The sequence below is a fragment of the Zingiber officinale genome, chromosome 2B, assembly GCF_018446385.1.
Source record: "Zingiber officinale cultivar Zhangliang chromosome 2B, Zo_v1.1, whole genome shotgun sequence".
NCBI classification, from domain to species: domain Eukaryota; kingdom Viridiplantae; phylum Streptophyta; class Magnoliopsida; order Zingiberales; family Zingiberaceae; genus Zingiber; species Zingiber officinale.
This window is the reverse complement of record NC_055989.1, coordinates 95,437,540-95,451,781: the sequence shown is the minus strand read 5'-3', so window position 1 is coordinate 95,451,781 and position 14,242 is coordinate 95,437,540.

Genomic DNA, 14,242 nt, shown 5'->3' with positions numbered 1-14,242 from the left:
CTGATTTTGAAATTATCTTACCCTCCCCCTCCTCTCGGCCACACAAACCGCCGCGCGGAGCTTTCTGTGTTTTCCGCGACCTGTTCATAGCCGGTCTGCGCTTTCCAATCCATCCCTTTATCGTAGAAGTTTGTAATTTTTTCGCCATTCCGCTCGGAAGCCTAGTCCCTAACACTTTCCGCCTTTTATGCGGTGTTGTCGTCTTGTTCAAAATCCATAACATTCCCCTCCGACCGGAGGTCTTTTATTATTTTTATTATCCCAAACAATCCGAGCTGGGCACTTACATGTTCTAGGCTCGACCCGGTTTAGTTTTCTTCAATAAACTGCCCTCTTCCAATAAATATTGGAAAGAGTATTACTTCTATCTGCGTCTCCCCGAGCGGGCCACTTTCCGAACCCAGTGGCAGGTCGGACCGCCAATCTCCCCTGAGTTGAAGAGGTTCAAGACCCGACCGAACTACCTTCACGCTGCCAACATGCTAGCCGATCTGAAGTTTGACATCAATAAGTTCTTGCCTGAAGGGGTGATGTACATATTTGGCCTGAGTCCAATCAGGACCCCCCTCCCGAGCGGTTTCGATAAGAATTTTACTTGTGCGTTCGCTTTGATTGCTAACTGATTTTCTCTTTTTTTCTTTGCAGCGGACATTGTCATGGAGTCCGTGATGGCCGGTATTTTGAAGAGGAAAGCGGCGGCGCTCGAGGCCGCAGCTGCCAAGGAGATGGAGGCGCTTGGCATTGAGCCGGTCAGCTCACACGAAGGAGAGAGCGACACGAATGCGGGGGAGTCGGCCGCACAGGCTTCCCTCCCGAGCCGGCGGTTGGCATAACTTCCAGCCGAGGGCCTTCCGCTCGGGAGGAGGGCTCCGCTCAGGAAGAAGAGCGTCCTCTTCGACAAAAGAGGAGCCGAGCGGAGACACCCCTGCGATCGGCCACTTCCGCGGTGTAGCCATCCGATCGGGCCACTGCCGATTCTCGCGGTAAAGCCCCAACGGTTGAGGCGATTTCGTCCGATCGGACCCCATCCCAGCTGGATGCGTCCGCGGACCCCCTCGAGGTCATTCCCGTCAACGTCCTTCCGCCCGCTCCTCGCCAAGTTCAACGTTCGGCAATTTTGTCCCAGATGTCTGCGCCGGCCTCCGATCCTTCTCCAGCTTCCGCTCAGACGACTCCCGGTCGGCACCGCACCATTAGGGTCTCCCTGCATCTTCCCACCGAAGAGCTGCTGCCCGAGTCCGCTAGGCCAAACGCGCCCGAGCACATGATCACAATGAAGGGGCCTCTAGCCGAAATGTGGGCCGACGCTCGGGCGCGCGTCGCTATGATTCCACTCAGCAATCTGGGCAACAGTCATATGCAGCAGGCCACTCGGGTAAGTATGTTTTTTTTGAAGTCGTTTACGCATTCTTTCCAATCGGCCACTAACAATCTTGCGTATGTCAGAGATGGGTGGAGGAGATCGCGGTCTCCAATCGTCTGGCTATGGTGGACGAGGAGCTAAAGAGGTTGAAGGCTTCGGGTGGCCCGCTCGGCTCTCAAGGCCCCTCATACGCCGAGCTGCAGAAAGAGCTTAAAAAGACCCAAGACCTGTTGGCGGCTGAGCAAAAAAAGACGGCCGATCAGGCCCATACCCTAGCCGAGCTCGAGCGACAGGTCAAATCACGGGACCGTAAAATAAGCCTGGCAACCGAGCGGAAGAACACGGTTATCACCGATCTGGAGAAGAAGAATGTCGAGGCTCGAGGCCTGGAGCAAAGAGTCAAGGAGCTGATGGAGCAGCTAGATGGTGAGAAGGCAAGCCACTCGGCCGAGGCGATTAAACATAAAGATGAATTGAAGACATTGCAGGAGTCTCTCGAAGCTTCTCAAGTCGCCTTCAAGGAATACCAAGAGGCGGAACCTCACTGAGTCGCCACCTTGAGGCTGAATTACATCCGTTCTACCGAATTTTCTGAAAATGTGTGTGAGCGGATGTATAATGCTTTTGAGCTTGCCATCACCGCTACAACAGACTCCCTGAAGTCCAAGGCTCAACTTCCCGACTCCACAACTATACCGGCCGAAGATTATGTGGCGCTTCTCTCCTCCATCCCGAATACCATTTATGAATTTCTCGAGTAAAAGTCTTCATGTAATTCGGTCGTTCGCCCAAAAAAATTTTCTTTTTGCAATTCGGCCGCTCGACCTTGATTTCTTTAATTTCCCTGAAAAAATTATCTTTGTGCAACTTCGTTTTTACTTTGCCTGCTCGTGAGTGATTGGTCGGGGACAAACAACTCGGCCAACTAGGCCTCCCGAGCGGGCGTAGGTAGCACACAACTTGTCACTATTTTCCCTCGCTGCTTATCTTCAAGCGTCTTTCGTTCCGGCCGGGGGGGGAGGTTTATAGTCGTCGGTCCGACTCTTGATTTTTAACATCGGAGCTCGACGGTTCTTTCGACCGGAGGGTTTATGGTCGCCGGTGCGACTCTCGATATTTAACGTCAGAGCTCGACGGTCTTCCGCCCGGAGGGTTTATAGTCGCCGGTTCGACTCTCGATATTTAACGTCGGAGTTCGACGGTTCTTCCGGCCGGAGGGTTTATAGTCGCCGGTTCGACTCTCGCCGGTGCGACTCTCGAATTTTAACGTCGGAGCTCGACGGTCTTCCGGCCGGAGGGTTTATATTCGCATGTGCGACTCTCAATTTTTAACGTCGGAGCTCGACGGTCTTCCGGCCGGAGGGTTTATAGTCGCCGGCGCGACTCTCGATTTTTAACGTCGGATCTGGACGGTCTTACGTCAGAGGTCGACGGCCGCGACTCGATATTTAACATCGGAGCTCGACGGTCTTCCGATCGAAGGTTTATAGTCGCCGCGACTCGATTTTAACGCCTGAGTCGGCGGTTCTTCCGACCGAGGGTTTATAGTCGCCGCTCTCGATTTTAACGTCGGAGCTCGGCGGTCTTCCCACCGGAGGTTTATACTCGCCGCCGACTCTCGATATTTAACGCCGAGCTCGGCGGTCTTCCTACCGAGGGTTTATAGTCGCCGGCGTGACTCTCGATATTTAACGTCGGAGCTCGACGGTCTTCCGACCGGAGGGTTTATAGTCGTCGGCGCGACTCTCGATTTTTAACGTCGGAGCTCGACGGTCTTCCGGCCGGAGGGTTTATAGTCGCCGGCGTGACTCTCAATTTTTAACGTCGGAGCTCGACGATTTTTCGACCGAAGGGTTTATAGTCGCCGGCGCGACTCTCGATTTTTAACGTCGGAGCTCGACGGTCTTCCGGCCGGAGGGTTTATAGTCGCCGGCGCGACTCTCGATTTTTAACGTCGGAGCTCGACGGTTCTTCCGGCCGGAGGGTTTATAGTCGCCGGCGCGACTCTCGATTTTTAAGTCGGAGCTCGACGGTCTTCCGGCCGGAGGGTTTATAGTCGCCGGCGCGACTCTCGATTTTTAATGTCGGAGCTCGACGGTCTTCCGATTCGGCTGACGATGCCCTATACTTGCGCTAGTTTTCCAATTTTTTACTCTTGCATTTCAAGTATACAGCCGAATAGAACATATACAACATACATTACATTGGCACACCTTTCACCCCGCCCGGTAAGGTTGGAGGTGGTTCGCGCTCCATGGTCGGTCCAGTTGTCGTCCATCTTCATCCTCCAGATAATAGGCACCCGAGCGTAGCTTTTCGATGACTTTGAAGGGGCCCGCCCAAGGAGCCTCCAGCTTGCCAATGTCCCTGACCGGCTTCACTTTCTTCCACACTAGGTCGCCGACTTGGAATGCTCTAGGGATCATGCGCCGGTTGTAGTTTTGCTTCATTCTCTGCCGGTACGCCATCAGCCGGACGGACGCCTTGGCTCGATCTTCGTCGATCAAGTCCAACTCCATCTCCCTCCGCTCGGGATTGTCATCATCGTAGTTTTGGATCCGGACGGACTCTACGACAACTTCAACTGGGATAACTGCTTCGCCGCCGTACACTAAATGGAATGGCGTGATGCCCGTTCCTTCCTTTGGAGTCGTGCGGATAGCCCATAGGACGCCAGGCAGCTCGTCCACCCAGATTCCCCCCATATGGTCGAGCCGAGCCGAAGAATGCGAAGAATCTCCCGATTGGCTACTTCGGCTTGACCATTGCTTTGGGGATACGCCACGGAAGTAAAGTGTTGTTCGATGTCATAACTTTTGCACCATTCTTCAAGCTGCTTCCCGACGAACTGTCGCCCGTTGTCAGATATGAGCCGGCGAGGAATGCCGAACCGACAGATTATATGCTGCCAAATAAACTTTTTGATCATCTACTCGGTGATCTTGGCCAGTGGCTCGGCCTCCACCCATTTGGAGAAGTAGTCGAACGCCACTAGAAGAAACTTCCGCTGACCGGTCGCCATAGGGAACGGACCCACGATATCCATTCCCCACTGATCGAACGGACAGGAGACTGTAGATGCCTTCATCTCCTCCGCGGGTCGGTGGGAGACGTTGTGGTACTTCTGGCAGGAGAGGCACGTCGCGACGGTTCGAGCGGCGTCTGATTGCAGGGTTGGCCAGAAATATCCGACCAGCAGGATCTTCCTGGCCAGCGATCGTCTGCCCTGATGTCCTCTGCACGATCCTTGGTGCACTTCCTGGAGGATGTACTCCGCGTCTTCCGAGCTCACACACTTCAAAAGTGGGTGGGAGAAAGCCTTCTTGTAGAGTTGGTCTCCCACGAGTGTGAACCGACCGGCTCTCCTTCTCAATAGTTGGGCTTCCTCCCGATCGGAAGGTGTAGCGCCCGAGCGGAGGAACTCCGTGATGGCTGTCCTCCAATCGCTCGGGAATGCGAGGCCTTCCATCCGGTCGATGTGCGCCACCAAAGATACTTGCTCAATTGGCTGCTGGATGACGACCGGTGATAGTGAACTTGCAAGCTTGGCTAACTTATCTGTTGCCTGGTTCTCCGGTCGGGGTATCTTCTGGATAATAACTTCTCTGAAGTGGGTCTTGAGCTTTTTGAAGGCCTCAGCGTAGAGCTTGAGCCGAGCGTTGTTAATCTCAAAAGTTCCTGAGAGCTGCTGAGCGGCCAGCTGGGAGTTTGAACGGAGTGTCACCCGACCGGCGCCTACATGTCGGGCTGCCTGTAAGCCGGCTATGAGGGCCTCATACTCCGCTTCATTATTTGTGGCTTTGTAGTCCAGCCGGACGGATAGGTGCACCCGTTCCTCCTAGGGGAGAGTAATAGCACACCAATCCCGCTCCTGAGCCGAGTGGACGATCCATCCACAAATATTTTCCACATAGCTTCGGGCTCGTGCTTTTGTACTTCAGTAACAAAATCTGCTAAGGACTGCGCCTTTATCGCCGAACGGGGTTGATACTGAATGTCGAATTCACTCAACTCCGTTGTCCATTTGATGAGCCGTCCGGACGCTTCTGGATTCAGCAGTACTCTTCCCAATGGGTTATTCGTCTGGACGATGATCGTATATGCCAGGAAATAAGGACGCAACCTCCGAGCAGCTAGGACCAAAGCAAAAGCCAGCTTCTCAAGCCCAGTATAACGAGATTCAGCATCTTTTAGAATATGGCTCAAGAAGTACACGGGTTGTTCTTCTCCGCTCGTCCTCACTAATGCCGAGCCCACTGCCTGCTCGGTTGAAGATAAATAAATACAGAGCGGCTCACCTACAGCTGGCTTGGCTAGCACGGGCAAAGAGTTCAGGTATGTCTTCAGCTCTTCAAACGCCCAATCGCATTCTTCGTCCCAATGGAACTTAGTAGCTTTGCGCAAGATCTTGAAAAAAGGGAGGCTCCGGTCAGCAGTCTTGGCGATGAATCTTGACAACGCGGTTATCCGACCGGTCAGATGCTGTACTTCCCTTAGATTTCTTGGGGGCGGCATATCTTGCAACGCTTTTACCTTGCTGGGATTTGCCTCTATGCCCCGCTCGGTCACTATGTAGCCCAAGAAACACCCGCCTTTTGCTCCGAACAGACATTTCTGAGGGTTCAGCTTGACTCCATACTTCCTCAGTGTTCGGAAGGTCTCCTCCATGTCCGTAAAAAGATCAGCAGCTCGGATGGACTTGATGAGAATATCATCCACGTACACTTCTAAATTGCGTCCGATCTGCGCCTTGAATACTTTGTTCATCAAGCGCTGGTATGTTGCTCCTGCGTTCTTCAATCTGAACGGTATTACATTGTAGCAGTAAGTGCCGTCGGTTGTGACGAAGCTGACCTTCTCTTAATCTTCTCGGGCGAGCGGCACTTGATGGTAGCCCTGATAGGTGTTTAGCATGCATATCAGCTCGCAGCCGGCTGTGGAGTCCACTAGTTGATCAATCCGGGGCAGAGGGTAAAAATCCTTTGGGCATGCTTTGTTGAGATCCCTAAAATCGATGCAAACCCTCCACTTGTTGCCCGGCTTGGAGACTAGCACTACATTTGTGAGCTAGCTCGGGAACTGGACCTCCCTTATATGGCCGGCCTCCAGGAGCTTTTCGACTTCTGCTCGGATGATGGCGTTTTGTTCGGCGCTAAAGTCCCTCTTCCTTTTGATCACCTCCTTTTTCTGACTTGCCTCTAAATCGGCCGCAATGAATGTGGTGGCCTCCGATCGGGTCGGGTGGATCTGAACCTCCTCTTTTTCTTCATAAACCAAAGAGGGTGATTTTTCGGTTATGGCGTTCACCTCGATCCGTGACGTCTTTCGCGCGAAATTAGATTCCGCTTGGACCATTTCGACGTAGCATCGTCGAGCCGCCAGCTGGTCTCCTCGCACTTCTCCAACTTTATCTTCAACCGGGAGCTTAATTTTCTAGTAGAAGGTGGAGACGGCCGCTCGGAACTCACTGAGCGCTGGTCTCCCCAGGATTACATTGTATGCTGAAGGAGAATCGACGACGACGAAGTTGGCAGTCCGCGTCCTTCTGAGCGGCTCTTCTCCCAGCGAAATAGCCAGTCGGACCTGTCCGACCGGCAGAACTTCATTGCCCGTAAACCCATAGAGGGGGGTTGTCATAGGCAGCAACTCAGCTCGATCAATTTGCAGTTGGTCGAAAGCCTTCTTAAATATAATGTTGACCGAGCTGCCTGTATCGGTAAAACTGCGGTGAATAGTATAATTAGCTATTACCGCTTTGATGAGGAGGGCGTCGTCATGTGGCACTTCGACTCCCTCAAGGTCCCTGGGCCCGAAACTGATTTCGGGCCCGCTCGCCCGTTCCTGACTGTAGCCGACCGCATGGATCTGGAGCTGCCTGACACTTGCCTTCCTTGCTCTGTTGGAGTCTCCTCCGGTCGGCCCGCCAGTGATTATGTTGATTTCGCCGCGGGACGTGTTGCTTCTATTTTCTTCCTCCTGTACGGACGACCTAGGCCTCTCCTTAGATACCTGGGGATTGTCCTCGTGCCTCTGGGGATGATACCGCTCGGGAGACTGTCGTCGATCGGCTTCACGGTGTCACTGTCGCCTGTCGGATGATGGCGATTGACGGTGGCCACTCCGGGGAACGGGGTGGGCAATCAGGGGAAAGCTTCGGCAATCTCTTGTGCTATGCGTGTCGGTCCGGTGGAACGAGCAAAACATGGGGGTCCATACCTTCTTTTTTGGTTTGGGCCGCTCGACGGATACCTCTTGGATGGCGTGGGATCTTGCATGTTGCTGAGGGCGGGTTGCTTCAGCTCGCGGTCCTCTGGGTGGCTGGTGGCCAGTGAGCGGCTTCCGCTCGACAGGGGCTAGCCGCTCGGTTGGAGCTTCTTTCCTTCGGGCCGCCTGGGCTTCCTCCACATTAATGTACTCATTGGCCCGGTGTAACATATGATCATAGTCTCAAGGCGGCTTTCGAATAAGTGAGCGGAAGAAGTCACCGTACACGAGGCCTTGCGTGAACGCATTCATCATTATTTCTTAGGTGGCCGTTGGAATATCCATGGCCACCCGGTTGAACCGCTGGATATAAGCTCGGAGCGACTCCCTGGGCTCTTGTTTGATAGCGAATAGACTGACACTAGTCTTCTGGTAATGCCGACTGCTTGCAAAATGGTGGAGGAAGGTCGTGCGGAACTCCTTGAAACTTGTAATGGATCCGTCCGGCAACCTCCGAAACCACCGTTGCGCCGATCCCGAGAGGGTGGTAAGGAACACCCGACATTTCACACCATCTGTGTATTGATGTAGTGTAGCTGTGTTGTCGAACTTACCCAGATGGTCGTCCGGGTCGGTGGTTCCGTTGTATTCCCCGATCGCCGGGGGCACATAATGCTTTGGCAAAGGGTCTCGCAGGATGACCTCTGAAAACTGTCGGTTGATCCGCTCGGGGGAGGCGTCCGTTCGGGGAGCCTTGCCTTTTCTGTTGTCTCGCACGGGCGCCTCGTCGGATGAAGATCCCCGATCACGGTTGACTGTTGCGACTTCAGGAGGCGTACGGAATAGGGCCCGATGAAATGGAACCCTGGCAGGCGGTGCTTCCGCTCAGCCCCCTGACACTGACGTCGCTTGTTGCTCAAGCAGCTCGGCTTGCGCCTTCTGTTTCTGTTGTTCCACAAGCTTAGTTGTTCTTGCCTCGATTAGAGCGTCGAGTTCCTCCTGGGAGAGCATCATGGTGTGCTGTCGTCGAACTTCGTCCATCTCTTCCGCTCGGATACAGGTGCGTTCCCACAAACGGCGCCAATTTGATCCTGTCCGAACGCTGAATCGACGGACACTGGGCACGTGGCGCTCTTCCAACCGATGACGTGGATCTCTGATCGGCCGTATGGATCTCTAGCGAACCTGCAAAGAAGTCGAGCCGGGAAGGGGTTCCCGGCGACGACCCTCCAACGCTCAAGTCAGACAAGAGGAAAATGATAGTGGCTTCGAAGATGTGAGATCGCTTGATCGTGTACCTCCGCCGAAGTCTGAGGACTCTTATATAGAGCTGTGGGGAGGCGTATGCACACCTACTGAGGCGTACACGTGTCCTTTACCATACCTTAGTATGGGCTTGTCAGAGAACATGTCTGACACCATACTGCTACAGTCCGAGCACCTCTCTGATGGGACGGTAGAAGCTTCTGTCATGAGATTCTGTGTATGGCTTGGCCGTTGAACATGCCGGTTGTCAGAAGATGTCTCCCAATGTCCCCTTGTCCTTGTCTCCTTTTTCCCCGAGCCGAGCATCCCTCCGCTCGACAGACATCGATCCGACCGGACGTCGGTATCTGTCCGACCGGGCGCTCGGCTGAGACTGTTCCTTCACAGTATTGGTGCTTTACGTCTCGGCCGAGCGGGCTGCCCGCTCAGCCCGGCGACCTTGTTCACCATGAGCGTTGGAAACCCGACTCCCTGTCGGGTTGTTTTTGATCCCGCTTGGCCCGTTCGGCCGGTCAACACACCCCTCCTCCGAACGGCCGAGCCTCATGCTGACCTTGTTACTTTTGACCTCTACGTGGCGTTGACTCCCCTCCAGGGGGGGTCCCCCGACCTTACTCCTGGATCATAGGACATATACTATCATGGAAACTTAGTTTTCTAAGAGAATACATCTTATTTTCAAAGATTTACACAACATTGGAAATTTGTGAAAACTTCAATGTTCCTTCCAAGTTTGTGCTTAACTATTCAATGATAATTACTATCAAAAGATAACCTTCAACAAAGTTTTCCAAAAATCATTTTAAAAGCATTTTTAAAACCAATTTCCAACCATGTTCTTTGGGCTCAATGCACATGACTTGTACATTAGTTTTCTCAATGATTGAAGTACACATAACTATGTGTTTTGATGAACCTAAAACTAAAAAAGATGCACTAAATCAACATCTTCGGTCTTGTTCATTATCCTAACATCTCACTTGTATTTAACGTGTACTAAAACACATACAAGTCATCTTATAGTCTTTGTGAGATGTAAAGTTTGGTTTTACCTTAACATAAGGATCATGCATTTCTATCTAGGCATTTTAGAAGTTTTGACAATCCACCTAGGATGTCACTTGTTAGTAAATGTCTTTTGTCCTTAATTGGAAGGAATTAAAAATAATGCATGATGAGTTATGGCATACATCAAAATGAATAATTTTTTTAAAAAAATACTATAACAACATGATGTATGTATGACATGACATGATATTTTTATATTTTTCATAATAGGCATGAATGCAAAATATGATATCATGGCATATGATAGGGAAACAATCATGGCAAATTAGCATAAATAAAATATACTTAGATTATCTATCTAAGTATCCTTAACCTTAGCTAACTTAAATTTAAATCCTAGATTGCCCACTTTTTCTCAAGAAAATGTCAAACTCCTAATTTTGACATTTCTTTTGCTTTTCTTAATTTGTGCCAATAGAAATTAAGTATAATTTCTCAAGGTTTGACACACTTTACTCTTCAAGGAGTAATCATTTTAAATTAAGGCATAACTTGCCCTTAACTTCCTAAGAAAATACTAAAACACCAACTTGACATTTCTTATCCTTTTCTCAAATGTGTCAATTTAAATTAAGTCAAATTCCTAAAATTTTGACACATTTTACTCTTTCAAAGAGTAAACAATTAATCCTTTACATTTTCAAACGTTAACAAAAATCTTGAAAATGCCTCCAAGTGTCATTTTATTAAAGTTGGATTAACCACTCTTCCAAATAAAGTTGACACTCTCTAACCTATCCAGGGGATAGAGAAAATGCTTATAGGAACCCAAAACCTATTTATGCTTCTTGGATGCTCTAGGTATTCACTAGAGATGACTTCCCTAGATACCTTCCTAGTAACCTTGTTAGGCTTCTTAAAAGTCTTGATTACTTTCTCTAGGTCAACTCTAGGGATAGCTTCCCTTGTGACCTTCTTAGTGACTTTCTTAGACTTCTTAGAAGTCTTAGTCACATTTGTTATTGCAAAGATACTCCTAAGGATAACTTCTCTTGTATCCTTGACTTGACCCCTAGACATAGGGTTGGTTCCAAACCTATATAGAACCCTATGATAAAATATTACATCCTTCTCAGCCTTGGGTTTGTATCTCAAACCTCTATGGTCATTGGATGACCTTTGATGTCCTAAATCTAGGTTATGCCTATTTTGGCCCTTAAGAAATTTTTTCGATTTTCTTCAAGGTCTTTTCCATGTTATCAAGCCTTGACCTCAAGACTTGATTTTCCATTATTAAATCCTTAGTTTTGGATTTTTCTTTAAATCCTTGAGCATTTCTATTTTTGGGCTTGTATTTACTATCCTTGGTGTTTTTGCCCAAGTAGTTATTTACCTTCCTAATCCTAGGTGTGGTAGTCTTAGCACGAAGAACCACATGATTTTCATTAATTCTATCATGCCTCCTATGTTTATGGTAAATAGCATTAAAATTATATAAATTAAAACTAACATGTTTTTTACCATAATTTAAAAGGATAGGCTCTGTTGGACCATGTTGGCCGCCTAGAAAGGGGGGGGAGAGTTGAATAGCCGACACAAAAAGAAAACTACCATTCTCGAACTTTCAAAATAACACTTGCATAAATAAAGTAAACAAATAAAACTGAAAGAAGAGGCAAAGAGATTTTTACTTGGTTACAACCGGGGAGATTGTTAATCCAAGGAATGAGTCGCACTAGAATCTCCTTCAGGCGGAGAAGCCTCTTACAACAATGACGTACAAACAAATAGAAGCTAAACTACTAAAAGTAAGCACACAAGTGTTGAGTACACGATTCTTGAATTGATTGAAAAGCTTCTTGACCAAGGCTGTATTTATAGCTTTGGTCGGGGCACCTAGAAGGGTTCCAGGCGCTTGGGAGGGGATAAAATTTTATCCCCTTCGCAACGGATCACGTTTGACCACAATCCGATCAAAACTCAGTTCCGGGCACCTAGACCACTCGCTTGGGTGATTTCAGCCAACCAAAATAAGGCTCATCCAAACCCAATTTCGTCCTTCTCGAGCAACCTTCCGCTCCGGCTTCTCGTCTCTCGGAAACTCCACGCGCCTCCTTCTCGTCTGCTCGCGTACTCTTCCGTAGCACCTCGTCCCTCGGACGCACCGAGCCCATCGGCTCTCTCCCGTGCCGTCCTTCTTGCTAGCTGCGTCTTTTGCTCGACTCCAGTGCTCCTAAGCTCCTGCACACTCAGATACAAGGTTAAAACACGACGGGACCTAATTTAACTTGTTGATCACATCAAAACAACCCTAGGATTCCAACAATCTCCCCCTTTTTGATGTGAGCAACTTAAGTTAAGTTAGGGTAAATAGACAAAAAAAATAAAATAACTAATTTTGCAATAAAGAGTAAAAAAATAGAAAAAAATTGTAGTCTACCTCCCCTAAACTTATACTTTTCCTTCTCTCTCTTTGATCACATAAAAAAAATGAGGTTCCAAGAAAACTTTAAGGAAATAATTTTGAAAACTTAAAAAAAATTCTAAGTTAGAGGATTTTGCAAGAAAATTATTTTTGAAAATAAGTAAAAAAAATTGAGCAAAATTTCTAAGTTCAGGAAAAAATTCTACCTTTAGTAAAAAAAAAAAAAATTTAAAATTGAGAGATTTCCACAATGTTAAAAAAAACTTTTTAAAGCATTTATCTAATTTTAATGTTTTATTATAAAGTTAATTAAACATTTCATTTCAATATTTTATAGTACAAGAAATACCACAACGTTCCCGTCACTCTTCTTGTATACACAAGACTCATTCGGACACTGAATAAATCCATAAGATTAAAACGGATGTTCCAAGATCTCGCAGCTTATTTCAGTCCATAGATAGGCCGATGCTGCATCTTTATCTTGGAGTGTTTCATCATATGTCTAGAGATCAGGTTAATGTTCATCAGGGATCAAGTTTAAAGATTCTCCCAAAAATAAAAATCTATCAGGTTGCCTAACAACCCTCCCACTACGACGAGACATTACTTGTAATTGTGCATCATTTGTGACACGTGTTGTAGTTTCTTGTGATATCTCATCTTGTACCGTTGGTACTAAAGTAGATGTGTCTTCTCTTATTTCTTCAAAAATAATTTTACTCATGGACTTGTGATTCATTACATAGTTCTCTTCTAAAAATCGGGCATTGGTGTTAACAATGACCTTATGATCTTTAGGACTATAAAATAAACCACCTTTCGTTCCTTTAGGATAATCCACAAACAAGCGAACTTCTGTACGTGATTCCAACTTATCAGTGTCTCCCTTCAGCACATGTGCTGGACTACCCTAAATTCGAATATGCTTCAGACTAGGCTTATGCTCATTCCACAATTCTGTGGGAGTAGAGGGTACTAACTTAGAAGGTACCAAGTTCAGAATGTACACTGTCATTTCCAGAGCATATCCCCAAAATGAATTTGGTAATTCTGAATAACTCATCATTGATTTAACCATTTCTATAAGAGTCCTATTCTTTCGTTTTGCCACACCATTCTGTTGGGGTGTATCAGGTGTAGACAGTTGGGATTGAATCCCGACCTCTGATAAGTAATTCCTAAACTCTTCTAAGAGGTACTCGCCACCACGATCAGACCGTAGTATCTTGATACTTTTACTATGACGTTTCTCCACATCAGCATTGTATTCTTTGAACTTATCAAAGTACTCAGACTTGCAGCGCATCAAGTAAATGTACCCATATCTCGAATAGTCGTCTATAAAAGAGACAAAATATTCGAAACCACCTCTTGCCTGGATAGTCATAGGTCCACACAAATCAGAATGAACAAAATTCAACACATCTTTGACTCTATACCCCTTAGCCTTAAAAGGTCTCTTGGTCATTTTTGCTTCCAAGCAAGACTCGCAGGTTGGAAAGTTTTCCACCATCAATAAACCCAAAAGCCCATCGGCTATTAACCTTTGAATCCTACTCAAGTTAATATGACCAAGTCTTAGATGCCAAAGATATGTTTGATTCATTTTCGAAGGTTCCTTTCTCTTATTAAATTTAGAAGATGTGTTATTAATTTTCATTTGTTGCATCGTGGGAGTTATTAGATTTAAAGCATTCAAATTGCCAACGAACGTACCAGAACAGATAACTTTCCTATTTATCTTGATAACACCTTTACTATCATAAATAGACAGAATATCCATCCTAGTATTATTTAGAAACTGAAATTAAGTTCTTTCTAAAACTTAGTACATAAAGATATTTCTTAAAACTAATAATCTCCCACTGCAACAGCTGCTACTTCTGTAGCATTGCCCATGTAAACAGTGATTTCTCCTTCGTGTAGGTGTCAGGTTTCCTGGAACCCCTGCAATGATTTGCAGACATAATCAG